Raw genomic sequence first — 13,545 nt, forward strand, 5'->3', positions numbered from 1 at the left:
CCCCTGATACTCTAAGTTTATGTGCTAAGTTGCTCCAGAAGTAACAGGTATGAGCCGTGTGGAGCGCTCGCAATGATTTCGGATGACAATTTGATTTAGTGCGACTGTTATTGGTTTACTTTTATGGCTGTTTGGTTAGAGCTATTGTTTTTAATTAAATGTTGTTACGGGAGTCTCGAAGTATGTAGGCTTTGTGTGTAAAATTATTAATCGAGAATGAAATATAATATCATGATAATATGTACATTTTATTCCTCTTGTTTGCCATTGGTTGTTAGGATATAGGTATCCAAACAAATATTAGTGTAATAATTTCTGTTTTCATTGAAATTTAATTTACTGAAATCAACAGTACAGATTTTATTTGCTTTGTTATTGTAAGCATTAAGTAATCTTTAAAAACGTAAGAAGAAAGTTAACAAAAAATAAAATTCAAATTAGATAATACTGCAAGTTTTAGTTCCGTAAAATTTTGCTATGACTTTATCATTAGGCACTTATAGTTGGCAGCCAGCTTTCAAGAACCAAATTAATTTGTTAATATACGATATGTATTTAATGAACTTAATATTACGTATATTAGAAGGATTAAATGGTTAATATATGTAAAGCTGAAGGCAATAACTTGTCTTCAAAGGAAATGGCTTCAAGCGAACAGTTGAACATTTCCTAAGAAACAGATTACGAGGAACTCGTAAACGCATAGAATAAATAGCTGTTTGAAACTATTTCTACGAATTTTAAGCAGAAAATCAACCCGTTATGTCAATATTGTTACATAGTATATTTAATTTAGATGAGTTCAAGAAGTGTTACGTAAAATAAGTATAAATATTTTATTCTCTTGATTCAAACAAAATTCAGAAGGAGTTAATATTGTTAAATTTGACAGGCTCTAAATATGTGTGTCTCTTACTGTGGACGTCACTGAAACTTTGGTTTGATACCGGTTCGAACACACGGTTGATAAAATGTTCTTAAAATATTAGTAACCCGGAGATTGGTAACAACAAGATTGTATTTTGCTAATAAGCTCGCCCTCATAAAGTTTTGTCGTTTAATGAAGAAGTACTTTATTTGTTCACTTATCTTCATTTCGGGTATAATAGACAGTAAACTTACCAAAAAACCCTTTTTATTGAACTATCGTTACACGTCAAAGTGAGACGAATCTAGTATGTATGTACGCCACCATTCCACGTGGGTTCCGTATCGTCCTTCAAGAGCGATAAATTGGCGTGTCGATGGTTGTCCGTCCATTCCTCTAGGGTGCTGTTAGCAAGCTGCTATGGTAATTTAGACGAAACGATCGCAGGGAATAGTGGGGAACACGACGCTAATTCCACCGGTAACTAATGGTAAGGGTCTTTTAGAAATTGTGCGAGAATGTTGACTATAGACACCTAAGTAGTTGTGTAAACGATATGTTTTAATGCTTGTTTGAATTAAATGGCTATTATTGGTCTGCAGCGCCCATAGCCAGTTGCGTTCACCCGTCGGTAAACAATCTGTGGGTTAAGCAACCGTTGGCGCGGTCATTCCATAGACGGGTGATCGCATAATGGTATTTGAGCTGGGCGTCTCCGTGCTTGGGAGGGCACGTAAAATGTCGGTCCCGGCCGTTGTCTTCTAAGATACCAGTCGTTAAGCCATGTCAAAGGTCTCTTGGGCGGCTTGACTTTGACTGAATCACAAGACTTAACTTATCCGTTGGAGAAACGTATGTATATTCAAATCAGATTGTCGAAGTTATTACGCAGTCTGGTTGATCTTTAGATCTGTAAACACTACATTTAATTTCACTCTTATTAACAGGTCTTAATCCTCATACTATTATTGAAAACAAGCGTTGTTTTGCAACCTTGAGTTACGATTTTCAAAAAACAAATCAGTAATTTAAACTTACAAACTCTTCACCGATAAACCGTGTTTAATAAATTAATTTATAGCCGTTGTAAGCCCGTTTATCAACTGCTAGCAAGTTAATCTTGAACGCTGAAATTTTCACATTTCAGTGAGAGAAAATCTTCAGTAAGATGAGAGTTATTCGACGTATAAGAGGCTTTATTAATATAGTTGTATGTGTATTATCACATTATTATATTCATGTACATACTTATAATTTACTGCTAAATTTGTGAGTATGGATGTATTATTATGTTAATCTTTCATGTACCTAATAACTCCTGATTAGATTTGGTATAATCGTATGTAACTTGAATTAACAAAATAGGATACTTTTGTTTTGGTAGGTTTTGTGGCGACCACCAGCAATGCTGTTCACAAATATTTAACAAGCCACTAATGTAGTGCGCACTAGGTTAAAGCGAGTATCGAGTAGTTGACATTTCAAATGTACTGCAAAAATAGTTCCTGCTCCGTCCGCTAGAAGCGCTGATTTGATTTTCATATGTTCCTCGATCACGCTACTTAATCCGTAGTGAAATGTCAGTTTTGCATTGAACATATACGACGACGAATATGAATGTAAGTGACTTAAGTGAGTGTAGTACCTACATCTTATGTAACAGAAAATAACACAAAACTCGTCCATTCCCGAAAGCAATTCGAAGAGAATACATCTTGTGTAATAAAACATTTATTCAGCAACATAAATATCTGACAGGAAAATTAAAACTGTTCACGAAACACATAAACTATTTACCGCTGTAGGTAAGGGTGGCGTTTTATTGGTTTTTATATGAACCGAGGTACCTGGTCGTAAAACATCATGGCGTCTATGCCTCGTTACAGCGCTTCTTATTATTCTACTGTGCTTCGCGATCGATACAGATTTATTCTTTAGGGAAAGGGCTTTTGAAAATTGTGTACTTTTGTTAGGTAGTTACTAGGGGGGTACTTAGTTTTGGCTGTTTTCAGGAGATAGGTTTTGAGGCTATTCATTTACATGCTGGTATAGTTAATAAGTATTTGTACTTTCAAGGTTTACTTTTGTTTAGCTTCCACGGAAAATGTTATGCAAAGAGGTCGTACAAGCATTTTGTAATTATGCAGAACGTCAAAATTACGATACGATGTGATATATTATTGGATCATTAAGATTTTTTAGTCTTAAAGACCACCCTTTCAATGATGTAAAATGTTGCCAATTAAGGTAAAAAATAGCACAACAGATTTAATAATACACTCAGCGGCAGAAAAAGTGGCCCAAAGCAAAACTACGATAAAACTTTTTAGAATATCAATATATGGTTACTATTTTGGCTATAACTATTAGTTAAACAGTTTATACACAAGTTTAGTTACAATTTACACTAAATTGTCGTAATTTTTAATCAAAAATGGGAAAAATTAAAAAATACAGCTTTTGTCGAAATCGCTTACTGAAAGTTTTTGTAAAAACCTAATTCTGCACAAAAGAAAAAATCTAGTTTATACCGCGTGTTACCTCCTCTAGCATTTATGGTGACCTGCATGCATTCTGGCATGCTTTGGAGGATGTTTTAATTACTTCTTGAAGAACTTTATCCCACACTCTGACTAGAGCGGTTCTTCGCTCACCAAGTGATTCTGGTGGGTTGGGCAGTGCGCATACACTGTTTTTTAGCATGCGCCAGACATGTTCAATGGGGTTGATGTCTGGACTGTGAGCAGGCTAAGCCAGTTTTTGAATCCCGATATCAGCAAGGTGCGATTCCACAACGCGGGCGCTATGAGCGCGCGCATTAAACTGCATTAGAGTTAATCCTCCCGACCAATGAAATCCATAAGTGGTACAACATGGTCTTGGAAGATTTCTTCAATGTACCCGGCTGCTGTTAGGCGCTGATCTACGATGACAAGCTCCGTACGTGCCTCCAAACATACACCTCTCCATACCATAACAGACCTACCTTTGTAACTGACCGTCTGACGTGTTGTGTTGGGAAAAAACCGTCCTTAATGGCGTCTTTACACTCTCTCACGACCATTTGGTGCTCTTAATGCTACTCAGCACTCATCGGTTAACAAGAACTTGCTCCATTGGTCGATAGCCAATTCACATGTTTACGAGCAAATCGTAATCGCGCAACTCGATGGTGTCTCTCGAGTTCTGGTACTCGGGTTGGTCTTCCTGCCTGTAAATTACGTTCTTTTATCTTTCGCCTCATGTTCCGTTCACTAAGAATGACTCCGCGTGCCGCTTGAAGCCTCTAGTGAATCTCAAACGCTGTCAGAAAGCGGTTTCTCAGCACCTCGAGGTTAACAAATCGGTCATCTCTTGCGGATGTACATCGTGTTCGTCCAATTCCTGGTCGCCGCGTGTAGAGACCAGTCTCACGATACCTCCTAATCGCAGACCTTAAAGTGGTACGCGATACATTGAAAAATGCAGCCACCTCTCAATGGTAATGGCCCTGATCGGACAACAAGACCACCTAAGCCACTTGTTCAGCAGTAAGTGGCATCTTCAAATCTTTTCTAAAATCTAAATAGACCAATAATCAATAAAAATCACTAAAAAAATCGTTTCCGTGCAGCAATATTTCAAAATACAGAATTCAACTGACCTCTCGAATCAACACTGAATTCAGTTCTAACACACATTGTTAGAAAAAGTCATCCGTCACTTAAATTAATCTGAAATTCAACACTTCATAACACTAAACAGATCACTTCGAAACTACTTACAACAATATATCTTTCATATATTACTTAATTTGTTTACAAATTCACGATAAGCGCTTGGGCCACTTTTTCTGCCGCTGAGTGTATAAAGATAAATAAATATATAATTTTTATGCAGGTAATCCAAGATATCGACCTCGATCTAAGTTACTTTCAGAATAGAATTATTAATTCATCTAATCATTCACTTTTTGTAATAGAATAACTTAATATTTCCGTTCATTCAAATACGAAGAATCCTTCCAAATTCATTCCTACATAGAAATCGGGACAGATAAGAGAGTAGGTACCTCAAAAAATTAATATTCTACCTTCAAAACGATATATTTCGGGGGAAAATTGAATGAATTTTTCTCGCAAACGCCTCAATGAGTCGAGACTCGAAGGCCTAAGGCTGTGATGTAATTATATTTTTAAATCGGCTCAATTATATATTTCCTCGAACGACGTGTCCTTGGTTGGCTTGAAGTTTTGAGTGATCGTCAGTCAGTTTTGACTGTTTCCATTCGCTTGGAAATGTACTAATACTGTTTCTAGCTAAAAATAGACTGCTGTTGTTTTTCTCATATTCCTCAATGAAATTATTCGAATTGATCAGTATATCAAACCATACAGTTTTTAAGGTCCGTACACGATCAGGATTGTGAAATAACATGGTTAGGTTATTTATATTTTTAAAACCGAAACATGGTTAAAATTAAAACGAAAATGTTATTTTGTTTCGAATAAAGTTAACGAATTAAAATAAATATTTGTACCCATGAATAAAGTCACTCAATCATTATAACAAGACCTGCAATATGATTTTAATATTATTTATTCAATCATTAAAGCTGTATAATAATGTACAATTCACAATAAACAGTCGGATCCGATTATACCTCTACATAAAATATATTTATTTGAGAAACAAAGATAATAATAAAACATTTACTAACAGTAAGCAGCACAACCAGATCCAACACAATTATTAAAATTTGTGGATCGCACAAATAATTGTTTCTTGTGAGAATCGGACCCACGACCTCTTGACGCAATTGTAGCGGCTTGGTGACCTTAACCATTGCGCCACGGAGCAGTCAAAAATATCTACACGGAAGGATGTCTATTTAGACATGTATAATACTAGCGGACCCTTGCAACTTCGCTTGCGTCACATAAGAGAGGATGGTTCAAATTTTCCCCGTTTTTGTAACATTTTTTATTGGTACTCTGCTCCTATTGGTTGTAGCGTGATGATATATAGCCTATAGTCTTTCTCGATAAATGGGCTATCTAACACTGAAAGATTTTTTCAAATCGGACCCGTAGTTCCTGAGATTAGCGCGTTCAAACAAACAAACAAACTCTTCAGCTTTATAATATTAGTATATAATAGATTATGTCCTGAATTGGTTTATGAAAAGCTGCAACAATCAAACGCAACAAAAAAAAAAAAACTTTTAACATGACGTCAACAGAATTTGTAATTCAATCAAGTCGTTGAACAAACGCTCGCCTTTCCTTAATTACACCAGCAGTTCGTAGTTTGGACCACAATGAACTGGGTAATTCTGTTTACGAGAATTTTGTGCAAGACGAACTTTGCTCGATGCAAATCTGGGGATTGAGTTATGGGCGGACAGATTGTTGCAAGCCGTTTATGTTTAAAGAGCTGGTACTGTCATTGTTTTAGTAGAGTATTTATGCTTGATGTTTGTTGCAATAAGTTGCAATTGTTAGATTTTGTTTATGTTGAGATTGTGTGTGTGTTATGTTTCATCAGACTACAAATGAGCCCTACATTTTTTTCAATAAGCTTTAGTGATATGTGGATTTCTTGTCATCCCAAACTCAAAATAGTCACAATGCTAACTTCTGCATATTAGGTAGTAGCGGTGAAGTAAAATGTAAATAGAAATTTACTCTCTAATTGTTAATGCACATAATAAAACAGTAGGAATAAAGACGACGAATTTTATGTGAGTTGTTGAATGAACAAATACCCAAATTGGCCAAAATGGTTAATTTAGCAACGTAGTATTCAAACTGTGACCTAAAACTATTAAGAGCTTATTCACCTGCTTAGTACAAACATAGGTACCTATGTGTAGGATATAACTATTCGGTCTTCAAACTACACACCGCTTGAAGATCAATGACCTTACTAATCGCCTATTCATAGTTGCTAACCTGTAAACTATCCTGAAACCCAGCACTATAACGTATATTTAATTTACTAAACGTTAGTTGATAAAGCCATCAAAAGCAATGACTTGGCAGATCCTCTGCTTTTAAGTTCAATGTATGTATTTCAAGAATAGTGACTATCGAACAGTTTCAAATAAACGCATAATAAATGGTCAAAAATAATTTGGGTATCTTCTACTCTTATTTTATACACTTAAACATTTGATTAATGACTTACAATGTTAATAACATGTAGATTTGAATAATAACCAAACAAAACTAACTTACACAGTACACACCCAAAAATAAAAATTAAATTCAAGACTTTGCTGATTTTGCAAAATACTAACAGCATCAGAATCTGAAAACCTACCCAAAATCACTCCCTGCCTCTCATTTCATCAGTTTTATTAAATAAACTATTATCGTACAGTAGCCGGACGAACTCGTGCGGAATAAACCGGATTCAGTATAACGCAATTAATCGCTGTCAGTTAAGGTTTTACACCGCGCCCGGCTGGCACACGGTGTCAATACGATTTACCGCTACCTCCAAACTATTTTATGCGCAGTAACCACGGGCTGCACAACTAAAAACTGTAGCGCAATTCTCTACAGTCGGGATCGAGAGTTTGACATTTAAAATGTACTGACAAAATAGTTCTTACGCAGCCCGCAAGAGGCGCTAAACAGATTTTCACGTAAAATTTCACGGTTGCCAGCCGGTTGTCGGTAGTAGTAGAATCGAGCTACTGTGTGCAACTTTATCCAAGTACAAATTTGCTAGTAAATAATTTGTCGGACTAATGGACGTGTTTTTGTGCTTTTCGATAGTGCTATTTTTGGGTTTGTGAATGCAACTGTGTTAGTTTAATTGATCATGAAATAAATAAATTATTTGGACGAGCTATTTCTGGGAAACAATGGAACAGTTATCAATAGGAAATAGCAATTATGTCAATCCTGCCAATTTACTATATGATTGCAAATGAATGGTTTGTAGGAATATCTATGAATAACTTTCTAATGTGAAAACTAACCAACATATTTTGATAAAATGCGACACATGCCATATTTAATATCTGCGTCAATGAGATCGAAGCCGCAAGTAGAAACTAGTAGGTATGAGGTAAACTTATGCAATGTAAACGTACGAAGAGAGATAAACTAAAACAAGAAAAATAAGAACCCACCACAAAGACAAAAGACAAATAGCAAGCAATCACAATAAACATGAAAACAATTAAAAATACAAAAGCTGTAAGTGTTATCAGTGTCTCTCAGCTCGCAGCTAGCTAATAATCTTGCTAAACAAAACACTAAAGCCGTTTACGATTCCTCGAAGGGCAGCCTCCATAAAGTTTTGATGGCTTACGAAATATCACCAATGACCCCAGTGCCAATCGAGATAATGCCTCAAAATAACAGTATTACTTAAGTTACCTTACAGACAACGTTTACTTAACGCATCTAAAACGCGCGTTTTTGAAAGAAGGTCTTTAGCGAAGATTGTATGCATGCGTTTGATCGATGCAGTTCAAACCGTAGACCATTGCAGGTGACGGAACGGTTAATCATCGTCGTTTATATGTTTATTTTCTTTCACTCTCTCTCTCTCCTCTCTCACGTGTCTTCGTTTTGTCATCCAGGCGTCACATCGCATTTGCAGTTGCATATGTATATCAGACCCCACGGGTCAGGCACACAAAGTTATTTGGCGTGTGCTGTAACGCGTGGTTGCAAAACATTCTTATTGAACTATTTAAGCGTTTGTTGCGATAAAAGGGCAAGCATCGCGTGCGAGGATCGCCTCCCTGCGATTGCTAGGCGTCTTTACTGCGTTCAGGGCGCGTTGTCAGCGCGTGTGCAAAGACCTTTACTCTGAAGTTAGTGATTAAATGCAGAAGTTCAAAAGTAATTTGTTTGAAAGCCTTAATGGAGGCTGTTATGGTTCGATTATGGTCACCGAGATGGATAGACGATGAGTTTTTAAATTACTGTTTCCGATAAAGTTGGAGGTGGAATGAGTTTGGACCGTGGTTATGAATATTCAAACCCTTTTTACTTGGAATTCTGTGCTTATTTAAATAATGGACCGTCTGCGTATGAAATACAAAAATAAAATTACATTTAATAATGAGAATGGCCATGGTCATATAAAATTTACGATTATCTATGATACTGGTATCAGACGCATTACATCATACCTTGTCTATCAGTTTTCCTTGATTGATCGAAACCGACATAAAAATCATTCGTCCTCATCATCATCATCTTCACATCTCCTCTCATTAACAACAATCATGCTTGTTTTACTCACACTCGTGTCCAAAACTTTTAGACAAATATTAAAAAGTTAACTTAAAATCTAAAATAGTATATAGTAATAGTTTATAAAATAGTAATAGTTTTACAGCATCAAATCTCTCTTATTTTTTAGTCTGTACAGTACAATATAACTCAATGGTCAAGTCACAAAAAAAAATAACAAAACAGATTCTTAACCAACGCAGAGCAGCGAAAGATTCAGAGGCCCTACACAATCAGAGGCCACAAAACAAAGCACTTGTTGCTATGAGAGCCTTCGGAGTTTCATAAGTATCGCCTTGTTTATTACTTCTGAGTGGCTCTTTGAATTCAATATCCGGTTTTTGTATGCGTTTTTGCTGTTTCCAGTGACAGTTCAAGGTTTTTTGTCTTTGCTTTTTGAAGGTTTTGTTGAGGCGGTTAGGACTTTCTTTCTAGTTTGTTTCTGTGGCGGTCTGTAGGCTTTGTAAGTGGCTTTAATTTTTTTCGCAGCAACGATTTGCAGATAGTACTACGCTACTACAGTATATAACCTATTAGCCAGTTCTATATTTTAGTACTTTGACGACTAAAGAAAACAGTCAGTACTCTGATTTCTATTAAAAAAAAGGCAAGATGACGATAGTGAAGACTTTTTAATTAATAATTCTTATAGACAAGGTAATTGACTTCGTCACCGCATTATTTTTAGCGTCTGCTGTCTGTCATGGGATCATTCCGTAACTTTTTGAATATCTACTTCACCCACTCAACCTCCACACAAGGTGTAATCTTATAAATTTAAGTACGGTAGTAACTATACTGCATCAATGCCAAATTTAACATCACTCACATTCGGCTACAGTATTCTTTATTTCATTAATCGAAATCTATAACACCAATAAACGCAATGTAACTGCAGTACAAGAGGGTGCAAGCGGGTGCAAGTTCCCTCGTTAACGGCTCGACCTGGGCAAGTTAAATTGCCCGGAGCTAAAGTAACTCATTGATTGGTACCTGCCGTACCTGGACTACCTGCTACAGCACACAGCCACCGTCCCTAGTTACCACTTTGATAATTGACTGGAAAAGTGTCAGCCCACTTACAGTTTACTTTTTTATTGCGTAAATGTTAGAGGAACTCGTGGCTTAGTTGACAACAGCCGCGCGGATCGATCTCTGAGGTTAAGCTACGCTTGCCGGGGTTGTTCTGTGACCATCTTATACATACACGTCGAGTTCATCCGTGTCGAATAAGGGGTAATAGGGAATGTGTCTATTGCTATATACCGGCCATGATAACCAAATCTGAATAAGCATAAATTAAAAAAGACTGATAGCATTTTGGCAGTCTCAGGAATCGAACCCGAAATATCGTGATCAACAGTCGCAAACGCTAACGCCTACACCATAGAGGCAATGAAAAAATATTCAGAAGTGTTATATTATTTAGGTACTGTTTTAATAATTTTGTTTTACCGAAAAAAGACTAAACTAACAGAATGGGTTTATAGCAATAAAAATAAATTCACAAAATTGAATACTAGTAAACTAATTTCATTGTTAGCAACTCTACCGGTTGTGTTGAAATTAATAATTTTATTCGCACGTTTTAATAAAATTCTGCTAAAGCTGTTAACAATAATAGCATAACAAATAACGAAACCGATATTTTAAAAATGTTTTTGACAAATTGTGTGATAAAGAAAGGTTTTATAACACAAAAAGAACGTTATGGTATCCATAGTGGGTTGCTTTACGCAGAACCAAGCCACAATAATGATCCCGCGACCATAACGGTGTAACGTCGTCAAAACTAGCGGAAATAAAAGGTGTCTTCGAACTTTCGGCGCATTTAAAACCCGTTTGTAATATTCTACTTCTTATAAATTGTGATGATGGATGTCGGTATGAATGGATATTGTCTGTTACTCTTTCAAACAAAAACTAGGTAACTAGTTTTGATTAAATCTGCCAGGGAGATTGTTTCTAGCCCTAGATTAATAGAATTGTTATGCATCAGACATATCTTTCCATGCAAACGCAGTAATGGGCAGAATATACCAAAATGTATGATATTTTAATACTCACCGGGGAGTTACAGTTGTGTATAAGATTTCCTCGACTAGTCACTAACTCCGGTACCCGCAGACGTTTCGGTTCCCTTTTAATCAATAAACATGGAACACTTCGCAATATTGGATTAGTTTTAATCAACGGATCTCAGGCCCTAAGCCTTTTGAAGGTGGGCCTTTCACGTGAGGCCGGTAACCGAATATATCGGGTTTGGTAAAGTAATGTAACATACGGCAGTTAGGATAACTATGTATATCTGTAATATTATAAAATTATTCATGCGTCTTAACGTCAAAATTAAAACGTAAGAATCGGTTTCTTAATGCTGTATCGTGACTAGATTTTCGTTTTTACATTATAAGTATTGAATTAAAAAATCGCTTACTTTCGTGTTGCTTGCTGATTCTTATATCCACAACCTTACACAAATAAGTCTCTCCGAACGACTCCATACAAAACGTATCGATAGGAAATTTTACACATGCCAACAGTAGCGCTATTCTCTACGTTCGGTGATGTCGAGTATCGAAACTTTGACATTTAAAATGTACTGCCAAAATAATTCCTGCGACGCCTAGAGAGGCGCTGATCAGATTTTAATAAAAAAAAATATCCTTAGCTAGCGGGTTGTCGGCAGTCGGTAACGGTGAAAAATCGAGCTACGTATTGTCAAATCCACACCTACTCACGCAAACCACACATTTATAGGGTCTTCTGCGTATCGTATGGTTAGTGGTCAACCTAGAGTCAAAGGTGCTCAAGCCGCCCGAAAGGCCTTTGACATGGCTTAACGGCTGTTATCTTAGTAGACAACAACCCGGACCGACTTTTTACGTGCCCTCCGAAGCACGGAGACGCCCTGTTCTAATACCACTATGCGGTTACCCATCTATGAAATGACCGCGCCAAGGTTTGCTTAACCCGCAGATCGTTTACCGACCGGTGAGCGCAACTGGCTATGGGCGCCTCACTGGCTATGGGCGCCTCATTATATTATAGGTACAAAATCTAATATACAAAACAGTTGTATAGACTCACCACAAGTTGCTTTTCCTTACAAGTTATACTCTAGATCACCAATACAGCCTTCAAAAGGCTAATCTCCCCATCAAAAACTTGTTACTACGTCACACCCAGGGACTTTCCTTGAAAGGACAGAGGCTTTTAACACTGATTGCTATGACTTCCATCTTAATGGAATTTGATCTTGAACGATGTTTCACCGTAGTGTCTTTGAAATAAACAGGATTTTGGTAAACATGCTGTTAAGTGCTGTCGAATTAACACAGTTTTGTTGTAATTAAGTTGAAATGTTTGCGACAAATAGTAATATTGTAATGTTTGTTTTGGTTTGTTATAAAATATTGAAGATGTATAGTCTAATTCAGTAGATATGTCAATAAGTAATATTTTGGTTGATCTAACAAGACGTTTAGATGGTAATAATGTAATTAACAAACATATAAGATGGTAACAAATATGCTCACGTATTAAATTTTTTTTTAAATTTAATTTTTTGGTTGATAATCGGGCCAATATTATCTTTTCAGCTTTTGGTCAAAATGGTTATTTATTCCGTGTAGAGTTAGTAGGTGTAAAAGTAACTCCTAAGTTTCAGAAATAATTTCAAGCATAGTTCGAGCATTTTCGATATAACGTAGCTTGCTATTCATAAAAGGTATTTTGCCAAACAAGCAGTTTTTAAGATGAACAACATTCAAACTATCAACTTATTCTACATAGCAAATACAATCTATGATTTAGCCGGCCAACGTCTCTTACGAAGTCATCAAGGAGTGAAACTACTCACAGAAGTGCTAAGTGAGTGGTAATCACAGTTTATGTGTTGTGATAACATCGACAGTTAACACGTGTATGGACGCCTTAAGTTTCAAGTCATTAACATAATTGAGTTTCTGTGATGGTTGGGTCAGATCTTGGAGGTAAAGAAAAGTAGGTTCTGATCATATGGTTCTAGACCATAAACGGGCATAAAATGGTACTAAAGCGTTACGTTTTTATTACTATTTATTAAGTGTACTAATATGATTTATGTGTCATCAACATTAATTTATTGTATCAAATATAATAAGGAAGAGCCCTACATTGTATCCTTGTGTAATAAACTATTTAAAAAAATGCAGGCAAAGTTATTTACGCCTGCAAACCTTTGCAAAGAAGTAACTTGGATATATGCTGGGCCTAAAAAAAAGACTATTTTTCTTGCCTGAGCGGACGGATTCATGATGAGGGATAATCATTATATAACCGTTTGATAAGTATTAGATTAATTAATAATATTTATTTATCAAACAACAGTCTATTTGAGAAAGTACCCAAACAAATAAATATCAATATCTCCTAGCTTGTAGATCAATACATTTC

At 36.2% G+C, this 13,545-nt stretch overlaps 1 protein-coding gene across 1 annotated transcript in view; it reads right to left on the minus strand.

Annotated features, from left to right (window-relative positions):
• LOC142974231 (protein O-mannosyl-transferase TMTC1-like) overlaps nt 1-13,545 on the minus strand; it is a 199,925-nt gene that overhangs the window by 14,008 nt on the left and 172,372 nt on the right. The gene's annotated exons all lie outside the window — the stretch shown is intronic.

This window comes from Anticarsia gemmatalis, chromosome 7, assembly GCF_050436995.1.
Source record: "Anticarsia gemmatalis isolate Benzon Research Colony breed Stoneville strain chromosome 7, ilAntGemm2 primary, whole genome shotgun sequence".
In the NCBI taxonomy this organism is placed as follows: domain Eukaryota; kingdom Metazoa; phylum Arthropoda; class Insecta; order Lepidoptera; family Erebidae; genus Anticarsia; species Anticarsia gemmatalis.